We start from the raw sequence: 17,433 nt of genomic DNA, 5'->3' as shown, positions 1-17,433 counted from the left end.
AGGCCTGCCAAACAACAGTGACAACTACAACCAAAAAATAGCTGGGCATTGTAGTGGGCGCCTGTAGTCCCAGCTACTTGGGAGGCTGAAGCAAGAGAATCGCTTAAGCCCAAGAGTTGGAGGTTGCTATGAGTTATGATGCCATGGCACTCTACCCAGGGTGACAGCTTGAGACTCTGTCTCAAAAAAAAAAAAAAAAGAAAAAGAAATTTAATATTCCCTTCGAAGTCACATGAAAAGGAGAACCAATAATTAAATGGAGATTTGGTTCAAAGTTCATGTTCTGTTCACTATACTACACAAACAGACCCTAAAAATTTTGTACTGGTTCTAAGATAGTTTTTTCTCAGAAGATCCATGTTGATATTAACTAAGGATTACTGAAAAGGACTAGGTACTTTACTAAATTATAGCTGAAAGTAAAATAAGAGGAACCGCATGTTAGTTACATATTGCCACTGTTAATCAAATTACCATAAAGACAATGACAGAAAGTTGAAATGTAGTATTAAAAATAGCAATAAAGCATCAAATAAGATTTAGAATATATTAACCACAGTTGTTTTTTAGAACCTTCTCTCCAGCATCATCAAGTTGGATGCTCCTGGGGCCTTGACATACTGTTCCAATTGCAGCATTCATTACCTTTTAGTACAAACTACAGCTGATACAGCTAACCCACTCTATTCATTTCATTCATTTCTTTCCACCTCCATTAAGTTGTTTGGACAGACTAAATGAACAAAACCAAGGTATGTGATATCGCATGACATTCCATAACCTGCAGTTTCAGACTGCAAGGGGGTGAGGCCAACCAACAACTAAAATAATTGTTTATCTCATTACCACCCAAATAGTAATATTCAATAGACAATTTCTTGATGTAATTTCTTCTTGAGTGAGAAACACAATGCTATGTTTGGTACAATGACCTTATAACAATTGGTACAGCTTCAGTCCTTTGCTTGTAAGAAGTTAAACATCCTCTAACAGACACTGTCTCTCTTTAACCTCGTATTTCAGTATTTTCTGAATTAGTAGTCCCATCCATTCCTATTCATTATTTTTCTGTTGCTTAGTTTATTTGCTCAGAAGCAAATCTCCCAAACTACTTATGTGACTAAGACTGTTTTCATTAATTAAACTTGAATTTTTCGCTTTATAAGCTAACAACTGTACTTCCAAAAAACCTAGTCCTCAACATTTAAACTTCTGAAATATTTTATTTTTAGCAATATTCAGAATTTTATTGCTAAATTAACAACACCTATCAAAACATGGGTGGAGAGGCCAGGTGCAGTGGCTCACACCTATAATCCTAGCACTCTTGAGAGGCCAAGGTGGGTGGATTGCTTGAGCTGAGGAGTTCAAGACTACTCTGAGCAAGAATGAGACTCCACCTCTACTAAAAATAGAAAAAACTAGCCGGGTGTTGTGGCACATTCCTGTAGTTCCAGCTACTTGGGAGGCTGAGGCAAGAGGATCATTTGAGCCCCAATAGTTTGAGGTTGCTGTGAGCTATGACACCACAGCATTCTACCCAGAGAGACAAAGTAAGATTATGTCTCAAAAAAAAAAAGGAGTGGAGAGAAGTGTTTGGAATTCTTGATTAAAATATTTTAGATTGGCTCAGCACCTAAGGTTCAAGCGGCTAAGGCACCAGCCATATACACCAGAGCTGGCAGGTTCGAATCCAGCCTGGGCCTGCCAAACAACAATGACAACTACAACCAAAAAATAGCCAGGCACTATGGTGGGCGCCTATAGTCCCAGCTACGTGGGAGGCTGAGGTAAGAGAATCACTTAAGCCCAGGAGTTGGTGGTTACTGTGAGCTGTGATGCTACAGCACTCTACGTAGGGTGACAGCTTGAGGCTCTGTCTCAAAAAAAAAAAAAAAAAATTTTAAGTCAATATTGGAGTACTCCCTTCTTACCATTTTCTGCACCACAGTGACTTAGCAAAGACCTTGGCATCTTAAAATGTGATACTAATTGTTGGGTGTCAGAATACAGAAATTAAAACCTTTATTCAAGTGGAGAATAAAACAGTTGGAAACACTGCTTTTCAATGCAGCATGGATTTCAGTTACATACAGAATAATTTTTAAAAATCTTTTTTTCTGTAAATGGTAACTGAGAGAGATGCCAGACTTATTTCTTTTAACATACAGAATAATTTTTTAAAAATCTTATTTTGCTATATAAGGTCCATAAAGCACAAGAAATGTATATTTTGTTTTCTATTTACATGTGTACATGTGTAATATTTTAATAATTTAAGTCACATTAAGGAAGCATCCTTTCTCCTTTAAAATATGCCAACTAATCAGGTACCACTTCATACCATCTAGGATGCCTGTTATGCCCCCATCCAAAAAAAGAGAGTAAGAAAAAACTGGCAAGAACATAGACAAATGGAATCTGTGTGCATTTCTGGGATCATAAAATGGTGCAATCAGTGTGGAAAAGAGTGTAATCATTTTGCAAAAAGTTAAATATAGAATTATCATATCAGCTGCATGGTGGCTCATGTCTGTAATCCCAGCACTGCTGAGGAGGCTGAGAGGGTAGGACCACTTGTGGCAGAAGTTTGAGGCCAGTCTCTCTACAAACAACAGAAAAATTAGCCAAATATGGTGGCCCAGGCCTGCAGTTCTACCTATTCTAGACATGGAGACAGGAGGATAACTTGAGCCCAAGAATTTGAGGCTGCAGTGAGCTATAGGATGACACCACTGTACTCTAACCCAGGTAACAGAGCAAGATCATCTCAAAAAAAAAAAAAAAAAAAAATTTAGCATTTGATCCAGCAATTTCACTTCTGAGTGTAAAATGTATGCTCAAAAGAATCTAAAGCAGGGACTCAGATACTTGTATACCAATGTTCACAGCAGCATTATTCACAATAGCCTAAGGGTAGAAATGATTCCTGTGTCCATCAACAGTTGAATAGACAATAAAATACATACAATGCAATACTGTTTAATCTTAAAAAGGAATAAAATTTTGACACATGCTACAACTTACATAAACTTTAAGTATATTATTTTAAGTTAATAACCCAGACACAAAGAGGTAAATATTGTATCAGTCTACTTATATTAGAACAGGCAATTTCATAAAGACAGAAAACAGAAAAGAGGTTACTAGTGGCTGGGGGAAGTGGGTGACAGTGAGTTAGCATTTAATGAGTAGAGTTTCAGTTGAGGATGATTAAAAAGGTTCTGAATATGGATGGGAGTAATTACACAATACTGTGAAATGTGCTTAATGCCAGTGAATTGTACGCTTAATAAAAAATGTTTAAAATGTAAATGTATGTTATATATGTTACTACCCAAAAATGGGCTTGATTTTGAGGAAACTTGCTCTTGATACTTAAAGGCAAGTAAATAAAATAAAAAATTCAGGATAGAGGGAGGACACTGAGAAGAAGCACACTGAGAACTTCAAAGGCATAAATGTCCTAATGCTTATACTAGGTTAAGTACTTGATCCACCTGAGAAAAATGATGTCTACCAGTTCTCATATCATACCCTAAATAAAAGTTAAACTTTCATATTTTCTTATTTGCAAAGCAAGTAAATAATTCTGTCTCCATACTGACCTCTTGATAAATGTAAGTGGACACTAGAGTTGCCTGTATTAATATTACTCTTACAGCTTAATACAACTGTCATTTCCCCCAACAGATTTGCTTTAGTACACACACACACACACACACACACACACACATATATATATATATTTTTTTTTGGAGACAGAGTCTCAATTTGTCATCCTTGGTAGAGTGCGCTGGAGTCACAGCTCATAGCAACCTCCAACTCTTGGACTGAAGTGATTCTCTTGCCTCAGCCTCCCTAGTAGCTGGAACTATAGGTGCTCATCACAACATCCTGCCATATTTTTGTTGTTTAGCAGGCCCGGCCGGGGTTTGAACCCACCAGACCCAGAACATGTGGCTGGCACCCTAACCAGTTACCGTGGGCGCCCCTAATATGTCTTTTTAAAAATTGTTAGATAACCATGAGAATTACGTATTTTTAAAATTTATATAAACGTTTCTAAACTTTTGTATTCTATTTGCATATAAATACCTAAGTATGCACCTCCCATATTTGTTACCTCTTAATGTTTTGCCATATTTCCTTTGAATTTTTTTCTATGAAATAATAAGATCTCCACCATTCCTCTCTCCCTCTCCCCTGAACTAGCCACTGCCTGGAATACGGCGTTTTTCATGCTACTTTAGATTCTTATAGTTTTACAAAATATGTTTTTATTCATGAATGACATTCAATACTCCTGTTTTGATTTGCATATGAATGCTATCTCTGTATTTCTAAACCTAGTTTTTTGCAAAATTCAGACTTCCTACCCCAACAAGAAAACCATTCTCAGAATATGACTGAATTATTTCCTCATCAAATCAAGAATATCGTTAATTTTCAAAGTTATCATTATTTATCTAAGTACAGTTTATAATACATAAAACTAACCTTTAAATTAGCATACTTTTAGGAGCTGCTTATCAATCCAGGAATAAAAGAATGCACAACTTTTTAGGGCTAAATCTTATTCACCATGTTCAAAATATGGATAGTATGGAGAAAGACTCTTATTTGTTCCACATATTCACCTAATTTCATGAAACTAGTTCTCGCTGCATTTATGTATGGCCTCAGGCTGTCTGGAAAGTCTAACAAAAAGAAAATAAACTGCAGCTCCGCAAGTCTTATTTAGGAAGAGGATCATTGGCTGGAGCTTGCGGTATGCTTCATAACTGAGGAGCTTCACCGCAGCTACCTAGCTTGTTGTTTTCCTAAACACTACTTCCCCAGCAGGCTCAACACCAATGCACTGATTCCACTCAGGTTTTAGGGTGCTGCTTTGCAGTGTTACCCTCTATACCAGAAAGCCATTGAGTACTATGGGGGAAGAAACAAAAGAAGAACATAGAGGAGGTAGAGGAATATGTGGTGTAAAAAGTTCTCAACCACTGAGTGGTAATGGGCAAGGTGGAGGACCTCCTGAAGTAGAAGGGTTTCTCAGATGAGGACAACACATGGGAGCCAGAATAGAACTTGGATTGCCCCAACCTCATTACTGAGTTTCTGGAATCACAGAAAACAGTACATGAGACAGATAAATCAGAGGGAGGCAAGCACAAAGCTGATTCTGATTCTAAAGATAAGGGAGAGGAGAACAAACCAAAGGAGAAGAAAGAAGAGTCTGAAAAGCCACGAGGCATTCCCTGGGGTTTGGAGCTAGAGCAGATTATTGGAGTCACAGACTCCAGTGGAGAGCTCATGTTCCTGATGAAATGGAAAAACTCATGATGAGGCTGACCTGGTCCCTGCCAAGGAAGCCAATGTCAAGTGCCCACAGGTTGTCATATCCTTCTATGAAGAAAGGCTGATGTGGCATTCCTACCCCTTGGAGGATGATGACAAAAAAGATGACAAGAATTAACTTTCCTGAAGTACCAGCCCCTGCCACATCTGACTGTGGGTTTCAAGTGAGAAGGAATTTTACTTGTCTAGACAAGACAGAGGTGGCTTAAGAAGATGTCCTTTGAAGACTCAGGTTAGTTTCTGTGCCCTGTAGCAGCCCAAAGTGCTTTAAAGCTGTTTAAGCTGTATAGTTTGCACACCCAGTGGAGTGGAAGGGGAATAAATGTTTCAAGGCAACACTGTTTCTGCACTTTGCTAAGAAAAGCAAAAAGCCTTCTATAAAGAATGAAACTTGCAGAATTGGGTGTGTGGGAAAGCAAAAACCGTAGGTCTGCTAAGAGTATCTCCCCAACCCACAGCCTTCTTCCCAATAGTGTTAATTCTGCATTTTTACAGTGTAGCATGTATGTAGTTGGCTATTACTGGTGTATTATTTGGGGTGAGAAGAACAGAGTGGGAAAAAAGGGAGATGAGTAGGATCATTTTGGTTAAAATTTGGGGCCTAGCTAGGGAAATGATAAAATAATGGAAAAAATAGACAATTAATGATTTGCTTCTATGTTCATAATATTTCACCTTTTTTGAAAAATGTCACTGGCACCATAAATGAGGACTATTTAAAAAGCTGTGAATGCCTGAGCCAATAGTGCCTATAGCACTATTAGCCAAGATGTGCCCTTCTTAAGCTTAATGTTATTCCCCACAAAAGACTAAGCCAGTTTGGAATTTATCAAAGCTGTCATTTTGGAGGTAGAAACTTATTGAGGAGGGAAAAACTTTTATTGAAGAATATATACATTAGGAGATCATTCTGTCTTATAGGTGCTAATTCCTGAAATTAAACAAGATGACCCTTTTCCAGTTATAAATACCAACTTGTTCAACCAAGCTACTACTGAGGTACTGGGTAAGAGGGTGGTACAGGAAATAAGAGAGTAGGAAAGACAAGGAGTAGGGCACCACCCTATATGCCGGAGGTGGTGGGTTCAAACCCAGCCCTGGCCAAAAACTGCAAAAAAACCCCAAAAACAAAACAGTTCACGAGTTGAATGATTTCAAAAGCCTTGATCTCAGGAGAAGATTAAACTTTCATATTGGGACAGTGCTTCACTGCAAAACACAACAAACAAAAACATTTTTTTAAAAATCCTAAGAATTGGCTCAGCGCCTATAGCTCAACCGGCTAAGGTGCCAGCCACGTACACCTAAGGTGGCGGGTTCGAATCCCCAGCCCGGACCCACCAAACAACAATGACGGCTGCAACCAAAAAATAGCCAGGCGTTGTGGCGGGCACCTGTAGTCCCAGCTACTTGGGAGGCTGAGGCAGGAGACTCGCTTGAGCCCAGGAGTTGGAGGTTGCTGTGAGCTGTAATGCCACGGTACTCTACCCAGGGGGACAGCTTGAGGCTTTGTCTCAAAAAAAAAAAAAAAAAAAAAAATCCTAAGAATTTGGGTGGCACATGTGGTTCAGTGAGTAGGGCGCCAACCCCGTATATCGGGGTTCAAACCCGGCCCTGGCCAAACTCCAACAAAAAATAGCCGGGCGTTTTGAAGGGTGCCTGTGGTCCCAGCTACTCCGGAGGCTGAGAAGAGAATTGCCTAAGCCCGGGAGTTGGAGGTTGCTATGAGCTGTGACGCCACAGCACCTACCAAGGGCGACAAAGTGAGACTCTGTCTCAAAAAAAAAAAAAAAAAAAAAACCTAAGAATTTAATGATATCCAAATGCACTGTCTTGAATCCCAAGAACCATCAGTTCTTGACATTATCTAGATTTGCCAACTAGAGCTACATTGGTAAAGTAGGTACATGTTAGATTTCTGTGAAAACTTTATTTAGGGGTGGCACCCGTAGCAGCACCTACTCATCTCCCTTCTTTCCCACTCAGTGGGTAGGGCACCAGCCACATACACCCAGGCTGGCAGGTTTGAACCTGAGCCAGGTCAGGTAAACAACAATGACAACTGCAACAAAAAAATAGCTAGGTGTTGTGGCAGGCACCTGTAGTCCCCGCTACTCGGGAGGCTGAGGTAAGAGAATCACTTAAGCCCAAGAGTTTGAGGTTGCTGTGAGCCGCAACACCACCTCACTCTAATAAGGGGGACATAGTGAGATTCTGTTAAAAAAAAAAAATTTGTGGAATGTAAACTTCATACCACACTGTCAGTTTTTGTTTTAATAAAATTACAGATTTTTATCTTTTTAAAAAAGTATTTTGTTTAGCCAGGTGTTGTGGCGGTGCCTGTAGTCCCAGCTATATGGGAGGCTGAGGCAAGAGAATCATTTGAGCCCAAGAGTTTGAGGTTGCTGTGAGCTGTGATGCCACAGCGCTCTACTGAGGGCAACATAATGAGACTCTGTCTCAAAAAAAAAAAAAGTATCTTGTTACTATCTTGACGCTGCAGTTTCATTTTACATAGAATCATAATATTTTCAGTTAGAAAAACTGTAATTCCCCAATCTTAACCTTTAAACCCAGTCAGTTCCAACCCGTTACATTTCCTAACTTATATTCAAAGAAGAAACTGAAAATTAAGTGAAGAATTTTTTTTTTAATTGCTTTCTTTTACTTTTACAGGGAAAAAAGACTGAAACAAAATCAGAGATTTAGCATCAGGGCTTCACCAAGCCAGAACCATTTCTGTATCAATCGTAATGGAATTCTACACTGAACAAGATAGGTCTTCTAAACTTAGTGTTTATGACCCCACCGTCTACCACAAGTGGAAGTCAAATTTCCTTCTTATGTTCACAACTGTGATATGCATAGACTGCGGTATTTTTGCCAGTTTCTAACAAACTGTTACTTAGTGCAACTGTTGCTCAGATTTCCCATCATCTGCCTACTATTTTCACAATTTTTTGCCAAAACTTATAGCCAACTATAATATTTACTTGATATTTTTATTTACAATACATCATTATACTTATTATCTATTTTAGCATTCTCTTAAATTAGTATTGGTGTTGGTTATTCCAGTCTGACTTTTGAATAAACAGTGGCAATAGACCAGGAGTTGTATAGAGGTCTCCATTTCAAAAAATAAAATCGATATATATTCTATAAACTGAAATCTATATAGTATTTCTTATCTGATTCAGTATGCCTCATCATTAGTATCACTTATTTCCAGTTCCCTCTTTATGTCTGTCAAATTTCAGTCTTTGTAGTAAGATTGGGGGCTTTCATTCATTCCTGATTTCATGATTATTTTAGTAAGAAAACTATGAAATGCTCTATTTGGAGTTGCTAGTGGGATGCCATCCCAAACGAAACATATGAACATACTCACCCCGCTCAATTTTCAACACTGCTAAGCAAACAACCAAAGAGCTATACAACATGTTGACACCAAGGAATAAGCTTGTCCCTCCATATTGAAAAGTGATTCAAGAGGTTTGCAAAGGCTTCTAATTGACAATGGCAGCACAAACATCTTCCTTCTTTCTTTTTTTTTGAACCCACCACCTCCAGCATATGGGGCTGGTGCTCTACTCCTTTGAGCCACAGGTGCCGCCCCCATCTTACTTCATTTACTTCTACCAACTTTCCATCAAGACCTGAGTATCATAATTCAAAGAAGTTACAGAAATAAATAAATACTAAACAATAAATAAAGAAGATGAGAGAGGCAGACACAATGTTGAAATTCTGGCCCAAGAAGTAAAAGCTGAAAATACAGTAGGAGAGTACCTAAGCAGGAAGCCAAATACTTTTCTCAAAAACACTGAGAGGCTAGTAAAGCAGAAATGAGACATGAGATCAAAGAAAAGAAAAAGAATCTCTATCAAGTTGGATTCTGAAAACCTAACCACCTTCAATATTTAGTATAAAAACACATTAATTTTCAAAAGACATTTAATTCTTAAATTTTGTAGCATTGTCCCTTGCCAGTCTGCCCAGCAGGAGCTTCTATAGCTTTTAATAAATTTACTTTTATTAGAAGACGACTATACTCAGCCACAAGTTTATCCTTAGATAGGAGGGGAAATTAGATTCTACTTCTAAAGATATCAACAACTAGTCAGGCAATTAGAGAAGTTAGTTAGCATCCCAGAATAAAATCTCACCATTGTATTATTTTGGGAATTTCCTGAACTGAGAATAAAATTGGACCATTGGCAAGATCATCCATATTTAGAGTTCATAGTAAGCTTCATTTTTTTTTTTTTTTTGAGACAAAGTCTCACTTTATCACCTTCAGGAGAGTGCTGTAGAGTCATAGCTTACAGCAACCTCAAACTCTTGAGCTCAAGACAGTCTCTTGCCTCAGCTTCCCTAGTAGCTGGACTACAGGCACCCGCTACAAACCCTGGCTATTTTTGTTGTTGTTCTGTTTAGCAGGCCCAGGTGGGGTTTGAACCCATCAACCCTGGAACACGTGGCCAGTGCCCTAACACTGAGCAATGCCCTCCCTGCCCCTGTAAGCTTCATTTTTAAGTATTAGCAGTCAATTACAGATTATCACTTGAGGAACCTGCAAGGATAAAATATTCATGCCACAAAAAAAAGAAGTGAGGATGGGTTGATACCTCAGAGAAACAAAAAATTCAGGATATAGAATACATTTTTTAAAACCGTAAATTTTATATTTTACCACAATAAAATATACTATGCTTCAGAAGACAGATGACAATACTCATCCAAACTGATTTAGATTCAATGCAATCCTGACCACTCCCCACTCCCTTCCCCAAATAAGCCTATTTTAGGTGTGTGAAAATTAACTACTGATCACATGTAAATGCAAAGGATCCAGAAGTCAAAAACAATGTGAATAAGAACAAGGTTGGAGAACTCATACCTCATGGTCTTACTACACAAAGTACTACTTAGAAGGCAATGCTGGTACTAGCACAACCAGAGACAAATAGATCAACAGGAAGGGAAAGTCCAGAAATAAGCCCTAACATTTATGATCAATTAATTTTCAACGAAGGTGACACAATAATTCAAAAAGAGAAAAACAGTCTTTTAAACAAGTGGGGCTGGGACAAATGTCTACTTCTAAAAGAATGAAATTCTCTTACTCATACTGCATAGAAAAATAAATGGATTAGAGAACTTAATGTAAGAGATAAAAAATTACAAAACACTTAGAAAACACAGGAGTAAATCTTTGTGACCTTGGGTTAGGCATGGTTTCACAGACGTGCATCTAAAAGCACAAGTAGGCTCAGCGCCTATAGCTCAGTGGTTAGGGTGCTAGCCACATATGCCAGGGCTGGCAGGTTTCGAACCCGGCCTAGGCCTGCTAAACAACGACAACTACAAAAAAACAAAATAGCTGGGCATTGTGGTGGGGGCCTATAGTCCCAGCTACTTGGGAGGCTGAGGCAACAGAATTGCTTAAGCCCAAGAGTTTGAGGTTGCTGTGAGTGTGACGCCATGGCACTCTAACAAGGGTGACCTAGTGAAATTCTGTCTCAAAAATAAATAAATAAAATAAAATAAAAAATAAAATTGCAAGTAATGAAAGAAAAAATAAATTTTACTCCATCAAAATTAAAGGCATGGCTGGGCATGTTGGCTCACACCTGTAATCCCACTTTGGGAAGCCAAGGCAGAAGGATCAGTTGAAGTCAGGAGTTCAGACCAGACTGAGCAACACAGGGGATTCTGTCTCTATAAAAAATTTAAAAATTAGCAGGGTATGTCTATGGTCGCAACTATTGGGGAGGCTGAGGCAAAAAGATCACTTGAGCCCAGGTGTTCTAGGTTACCTGCCACTGTACTCCAGCCTGGACAATGTCAAAGCAAAATCTGGTCGATATTAAAAAAATACTAAAAAAAAATTAAAGTCTTGTGTGTTTCACGTTAAAATGTGAGTGTTTCAAGAATGTGAAAAGACAATCAGAAGAACTGGAGAAAATGTTTATAAGCCATACACCTCTAATGGACTTCTATCCAGTTTATGTAGAGAATTCTTACAATTCTATAATAAAAAACCAAACTCAATTTAAAAATGGGCAAAGGATTTGAATAGATCTGAATAGATATAAAAAGGCCATAAAAAAGATGTTCAACATTATTAATCCTTACAGAAATGCAAACCAAAACCAGGGTAAGATACCATTTGATGGCTAAAATAAAAAAGAGATAAAGACAAGTATTAACATAGATGCGGAGAAATTTGAACCTTCATTCATTGCTGATGACAATGAAATGGTGAGGCTACCTTGAAAAACAGGTTGGCAATTCCTTCAAAAGTTCAACAGAGTTACCATATGACCAGACAATTCCACTTTGCAGTATCTGCCCAGGAGAAATAAAAGCATATGTTTATACAAAAAATGTGTAAATGAATGTTTACAGAAGTACTGTTTATAGTAACCAAAAAATGGAAACAACACAAATGTCAATCAACTGATAGATGAACACAATGTTGTATATCCATACAATGAAAACTATTCAATAAAAAGAATGATATTCTCATCCATACTACAACATGGGTGAACACTAGAAACACTGCCCTAAGTAAAAGAAGCCAGTTACACAGGACCAAACATTATATTGTTCCATTTCTATATAGTGCCCAGAATAGGCAACTCTAGACACAGAAATTAGGTTGGTGGTTATCCATAGCTGGGGAAGTTGAGGGAAACCAGGGTTAGATGTTTTCCAACAGGGAGGGGGGATAGATGATGAAAACGGTCTGAAAGTATGCTGGTTACAAGATTCTGAATTTTTTTAAGCCACTGAATTCTGCAGTTTAAACAGGTTAATTTTAGAATACTTATAAAAACTATAAAAGCAAATAAATAATAAAATAATACAAACCATAATACAGATTTAAGAATTGACACAGTTAGTCAAATCTACAGTCCTAATCTAGTATACTATCTCAGAGCCAGAGAAGAAACATAGAAGAAATGCTTATTTCTTTTCTTCTCCTTTTTTTTTTTTTTTTGAGACAAAGTCTTGCTCTGTCAGGGTCTTACTCCTGCCCCAGCCTCCCAAGCAGTTGGGACTGTTGGTCTTGACCTCTGTCAAGGTCTTACTCCTGCCCCAGCCTCCCAAGCAGCTGGGACTATCGGCACCCACCACTGCGCCTACCTAATTTTTCTATTTTTTGTAGAACAGGGTTTCACTCTTGCTCAGGATGGTCTTGAACTCCTAACTTCAAGCAATCCTCCTGCCTCAGACTCCGAGAATGCTAAGATTACAGATGTGAGACACTTCATACAACTGGTCCTGCAATTGGTCCATTTCTTTTAGAAGTGATTATGGATATAGTCCTAAAAACATACTTACTATTATCCTACATGAATCTCTATTATCTCAATCCTTTAAAAAGACTGTTATCAAAATTATTTCCAGTAGTTATTAGCCACTGAGGAAATACTACCTTTATATTGAACCTAAATTTACTAGGCAGTCTCCTTGCTTTACTATATTAGTAGTACACTTAGGGAAGACCAACATGTTTCCTCCTTTATAATTTTATAGACTTTTCAGTTCATCCAACTTTGGCAAACTCTGCTTTATAAAGTTATACCATAAAAAACATAGGGAAAAGGTGTGACTTACTCTTCATAAAAAAATCCTTCAATTAATAATAGTCATTACTGCTAAGCCCCATGAAGATCTTACTTTCTAGATTTAGAGGGCTGGCTGATTATATGCTATTGCTTCAAGTTTATTTCCTAGGTGTAGAAGGATGCTATAGAAGTACCATATCCTTGATTTTACTAATAAAAGTAGTTACCATGTGTTAGTTTACCAAGCTAAGGAGTCCACAAGTAATCTTATTTAGTCTTTGTAATAACTTTAAAAGACAGATGTTAGCTGGGCGCCTATAGCTCAGCAGCTAGGGCACCAGCTATATATACCAGGGCTGGCGGGTTTGAACCTAACCCTGGACTGCCAAACAACAGGGGTAACTACAACAACAAAAAAACAACTGGGCGTTGTGGCAGGCACCTGTAGTCCCAGCTACTTGGGAGGCTGAGGCAAGAGGATTGCTTAAGCCCAAGAGTTTGAGGTTGCTGTGAGCTGTGATGCAACAGCACTCTACTGAGGGCGACACAGTGAAACTGTCTCAAAAAAAAAAAGACAGATGCTGTCGCTATTCTCATTTTATAAAAGAAGAAAACAGAACATTAGTGGTATTTGAATACAAATTGTGTCTCCTGTCCTCAAGACTTCTCTAGAGCTTCTAAGAACTCTATAAGAACTCTATGAGTTAAAAGAGGAAAGTGAGTCACAGAATAAGATGTTTATATAATTTTCAAAAATGTGGGCATATATTTGTATAAATGCATGAAGAACTGGAAACACATACAAACACACGGTTACTGCTGGGCAAAAAAGTAAAAGCAAGAGTGTAGAAGCAAAAAAAAAAAACCCCAGAATCTGGGGTAAATATTTACATATGGCTTTAATCTTAAACAGTGTAAATATATTCCTCTTCTTTATATGTTTTTTCTTACAAGAATAACAATGTCACAAAAATGGAAATGTTTATTACTTAGAACTAATACACACACTACTGTAGTTCTGGGCCAAGCTCTTTTAACCTTTGTTCTTTCTCAGCTTACAACATACATTATTTCTCTCTCCTATTTCATGTGGCTAATTTCTTCCAAAAAACTTTCCTTGACAAACTCTCTCGCTTTTACGAGCTGAAGTATGGGAGCAGCAGTGTTTAGGTATAACCCAGATAATCAAGAAAGTTCCTATATTTAGGGCTAAGAGGGGACAAAAGGCAAGACAGACTGACAGTTCGGTGCACTGGGAATTTCCTTTCTCCATTGTGGGTACTCTGGCTATAAGACCTGAGTAGAGTAAAACTTCCCAATTAAAATTGGGAGGTGAAAGTGGGGGCATTATTAAGTGTATTAAACTTGAACAAACTAATAAATGACTTGTATCACTGTATGTATTATAAAAATAAAAACAGCAAGCATCTTCCCTCAATTTAAGATTAGAAATAAGAAAATTATCAAGAAAGGGCAATATCAATTATATTATTATATTAATAGTTAATGTTATATCTTTTAAGTACAATGTCCTGTGTTAAGTAATTCTTTTTTTAAAGAGACAAAGTCTCCCTCTGTTGCCTAGGCTACAGCACAGTGTCATGATCACAGCTTAATGCAGTCTCAAATTTCTGGACTCAAAAGAATCTTCCAGCCAGGTCTCAACCTTCCCAAGCAGCTGCATAGGCCAAAACACTCAGCAACACAATTTCATCTGCTCTCTTCATCATCTATCACAAAGTAAATCAGTAATAAAAATGTAATAAATTGGGTAGTGCCTGTGGCTCAGTGCATAGGGCACCGGCCCCATATACCAAGGGTGGTGGGTTCAAACCCGACCCGGCCAAACTGCAACAAAAAAATAGCCCAGTGTTTTGGCAGGCACCTATTGTTCCAGCTACTCGGGAGACTGAGGCAGGAGAATCGCATAAGCCCCAGATATGGAGGTTGCTGTGAGCTGTGATGCCACAGAGAGCAATAGAGTGAGACTCTGTCTCCACAAAAAAAAAAAAAAAAAAAAAAAAAGTGATAAATTTAAGTGGCTTTTCATTTTAGGTTGACAGGTTAGATACAGAATGTAACCTTTTTGGAAAAAAAGGAACTTCCTCAAAGAACCTCTAAGGTCAAGTATTAGCTTAAACCAAAAAGAATATTTTAGAAAAGCACAGATCTATGTTTTACATAAATTAAAGACCATGTTGAATAAAAAAAATTTTCACTTAAGTGTTATAAAGAGCCATTATTTATAAGAGCATTCTGGTCTTATTAAAATTTTCTGTTTACACAGAACATTTCCAGGTGTGCCTCATTATTCTTATAGTTAATGTTATATCTCTTTTTCTTAGTATAAAACTTTTATTATACTTTCACAGTTTTAAAAGCAGTAAAATTCTATTACTGACATTTATAGATTTTTATTCCAAGTATGTTACTTAATTATTATAATACTGTGGGTACTACAATCTGCCAATTCTTTAAAAAAGTTTTGTACCCCTTTAAAAAATATTAGGCTGTCCTTAAATTAGAAATTAATTAATTAATTGAGGGAGAGTCTCACTGTCACCCTGGGTAGAGTGCTATGGTGTCATAGCTCACAGCAATCCTGGGCTCTCAAGCAATCTACCTGCCTCAGCTTCCCAGAGTGCTAAGATTACAGGCGTGAGCCACTGTGCCCAACCTAGATTAGAAATACCTTAAACAGAATTGTCTCTAAAATCTAAACATAGCACATTTCCTATTTTTTTTTCACTATTGTAGCGGCAATTCATTTCCCTAGAAGAATTGGCTAAATCTAGCTTTCTACTAACCAAATGATCTCAAGCTAATCACTTCATCTTTTTAGATTTCTACATTTTTGTCTCTAAAATGGCACTATGAAATACATGCTGAAAATGGCACAAAGATCTTTGATGACATAATTGAATCTAATCTACCGAGAATTGCTCTATCTCTTATGACAGGATTATAAGAACACCCTGAAAACTCTGTATGCTTTCACAAGACACTTTATCAAAGCAGAAATACAGGAAAAAAAAAAAAAAAACCTTTTATCACAGAACTTTCCCCACTCCATCTTAACAATTACTATATGCAAGGCTGAGAATGGATTCTTGACCTTTCAAGTGTCTAATCTGAGCAAACTTGTTGTCATTCTGTGTTCCTTGATTTAACTGTGCCAGTGTGTTTGTGTAAGGTAGAAAGAGTTGAGGAGTCAAATGCTGGACTAAAAAAGACTGAACTAAGTTAAACAGTTTTCTTCAATGCAGGACTTCTTTGAACCTACAATATGCAATGTGCATTCTCAGCTCCCAAATCTCAGTCAGGAAAATGCAAATTCTAGTCAATGAAAAGTAACACAAAACGTTAAGTTTTGTTTCATAGCTCAGTGAGTAGGGCACCCGCCACGTACACTGAGGCTGGCGGGTTCAAACCTGGCCTCGGCCAGCTAAAACAACAATGACAAGTGCAACATAAAAATAGCTGGGCACTGTGGCAGGTGCCTATAGTCCCAGCTACTTGAGAGGCTGAAGCAAGAGAATCACTTAAGCCCAAGAGTTTGAGGTTGCTGTGAGCTGTGTTGCCCCAGCACTCTACTAAAGGTGACACAGTGAGACTCTGTCTCAAAAAAATAAGACCGTGTTTCCCCGAAAATAAGACCTACCCAAAAAATAAGCACTACCAGGATTTCTATGCATTTGCTAAATATAAGCTCTACCCTGATAATAAGACCTAGTGATGGGTGTGGCTATGCAGATATGCTGCATAGAAATGCCATGCATTTCAGTGGGGAGAGGAAGACATCCCCTGAAAATAAGACCTAGTGTGTCTTCTTCAGAAAAAATAAATAAAAAATAGTGTCTTATTTTCGGGGAAACATGGTAATAAAATAAAATAAAACACCAATATGTATGTGTAGTAGACTATAAAGTTATTATAAATCTCTAAAGTAGAAATCACGTGAACTATAAGATCTACTTTGGCCCCAGGCAATAAGACTAAAGATTTAACTAGCCTAAATGAAGAAGATCTAAATATTTAAACAGCCTATATCATGCTGAGGCACATCATCAACAAACTCCACCTACTATATTTCCTGTCAGTTTTTCAATGCCCAACTCAAACTTGGATAACCAAGGCTCATGAGATTACCCAAAGCATTTAAAATTAAAGAGCAACTAAAATCAGTAATGAACAAGAAAGTAACTCAGAAAAAGTAGAAGCTCTGTAACAAATCAGAAAGTGGGGGAGTGGGGGAGAGCCTATAAAGAGAATCTTAAATACACAAAAACAAAAGGCAATTATTAAAAACAGATCTCCTGGAAGTTAAAAATTATGATGGTGGCTCAGCATCTGTGGCTCAAGCAGCTACGACAGCAGCCACATACACCTGAGCTGGCAGGTTCAAATCCAGCCCAGCCCACCAAACAACAATGATGGCTGCAACCAAAAAATAGCCAGGCATTGTGGCAGGCACCTGTAGTCCCAGCTACTTGGGAGG

General features: G+C 37.8%; 1 protein-coding gene and 1 pseudogene across 6 annotated transcripts in view; one reads left to right on the top strand and one right to left on the bottom strand.

Moving 5' to 3' along the window:
- Nucleotides 1–17,433, bottom strand: part of WNK1 (WNK lysine deficient protein kinase 1) — a 167,084-nt gene that overhangs the window by 117,993 nt on the left and 31,658 nt on the right. The window lies entirely within an intron of this gene.
- LOC105887669 lies at nucleotides 738–5,753 on the top strand (annotated as a pseudogene).

The sequence above is a fragment of the Otolemur garnettii genome, unplaced genomic scaffold, assembly GCF_000181295.1.
Source record: "Otolemur garnettii isolate 467f Iridium unplaced genomic scaffold, OtoGar3 scaffold00104, whole genome shotgun sequence".
NCBI lineage: Eukaryota > Metazoa > Chordata > Mammalia > Primates > Galagidae > Otolemur > Otolemur garnettii.
Note: the sequence above shows the minus strand (reverse complement) of the source record. Positions and strands in the feature narration are given on the sequence as shown.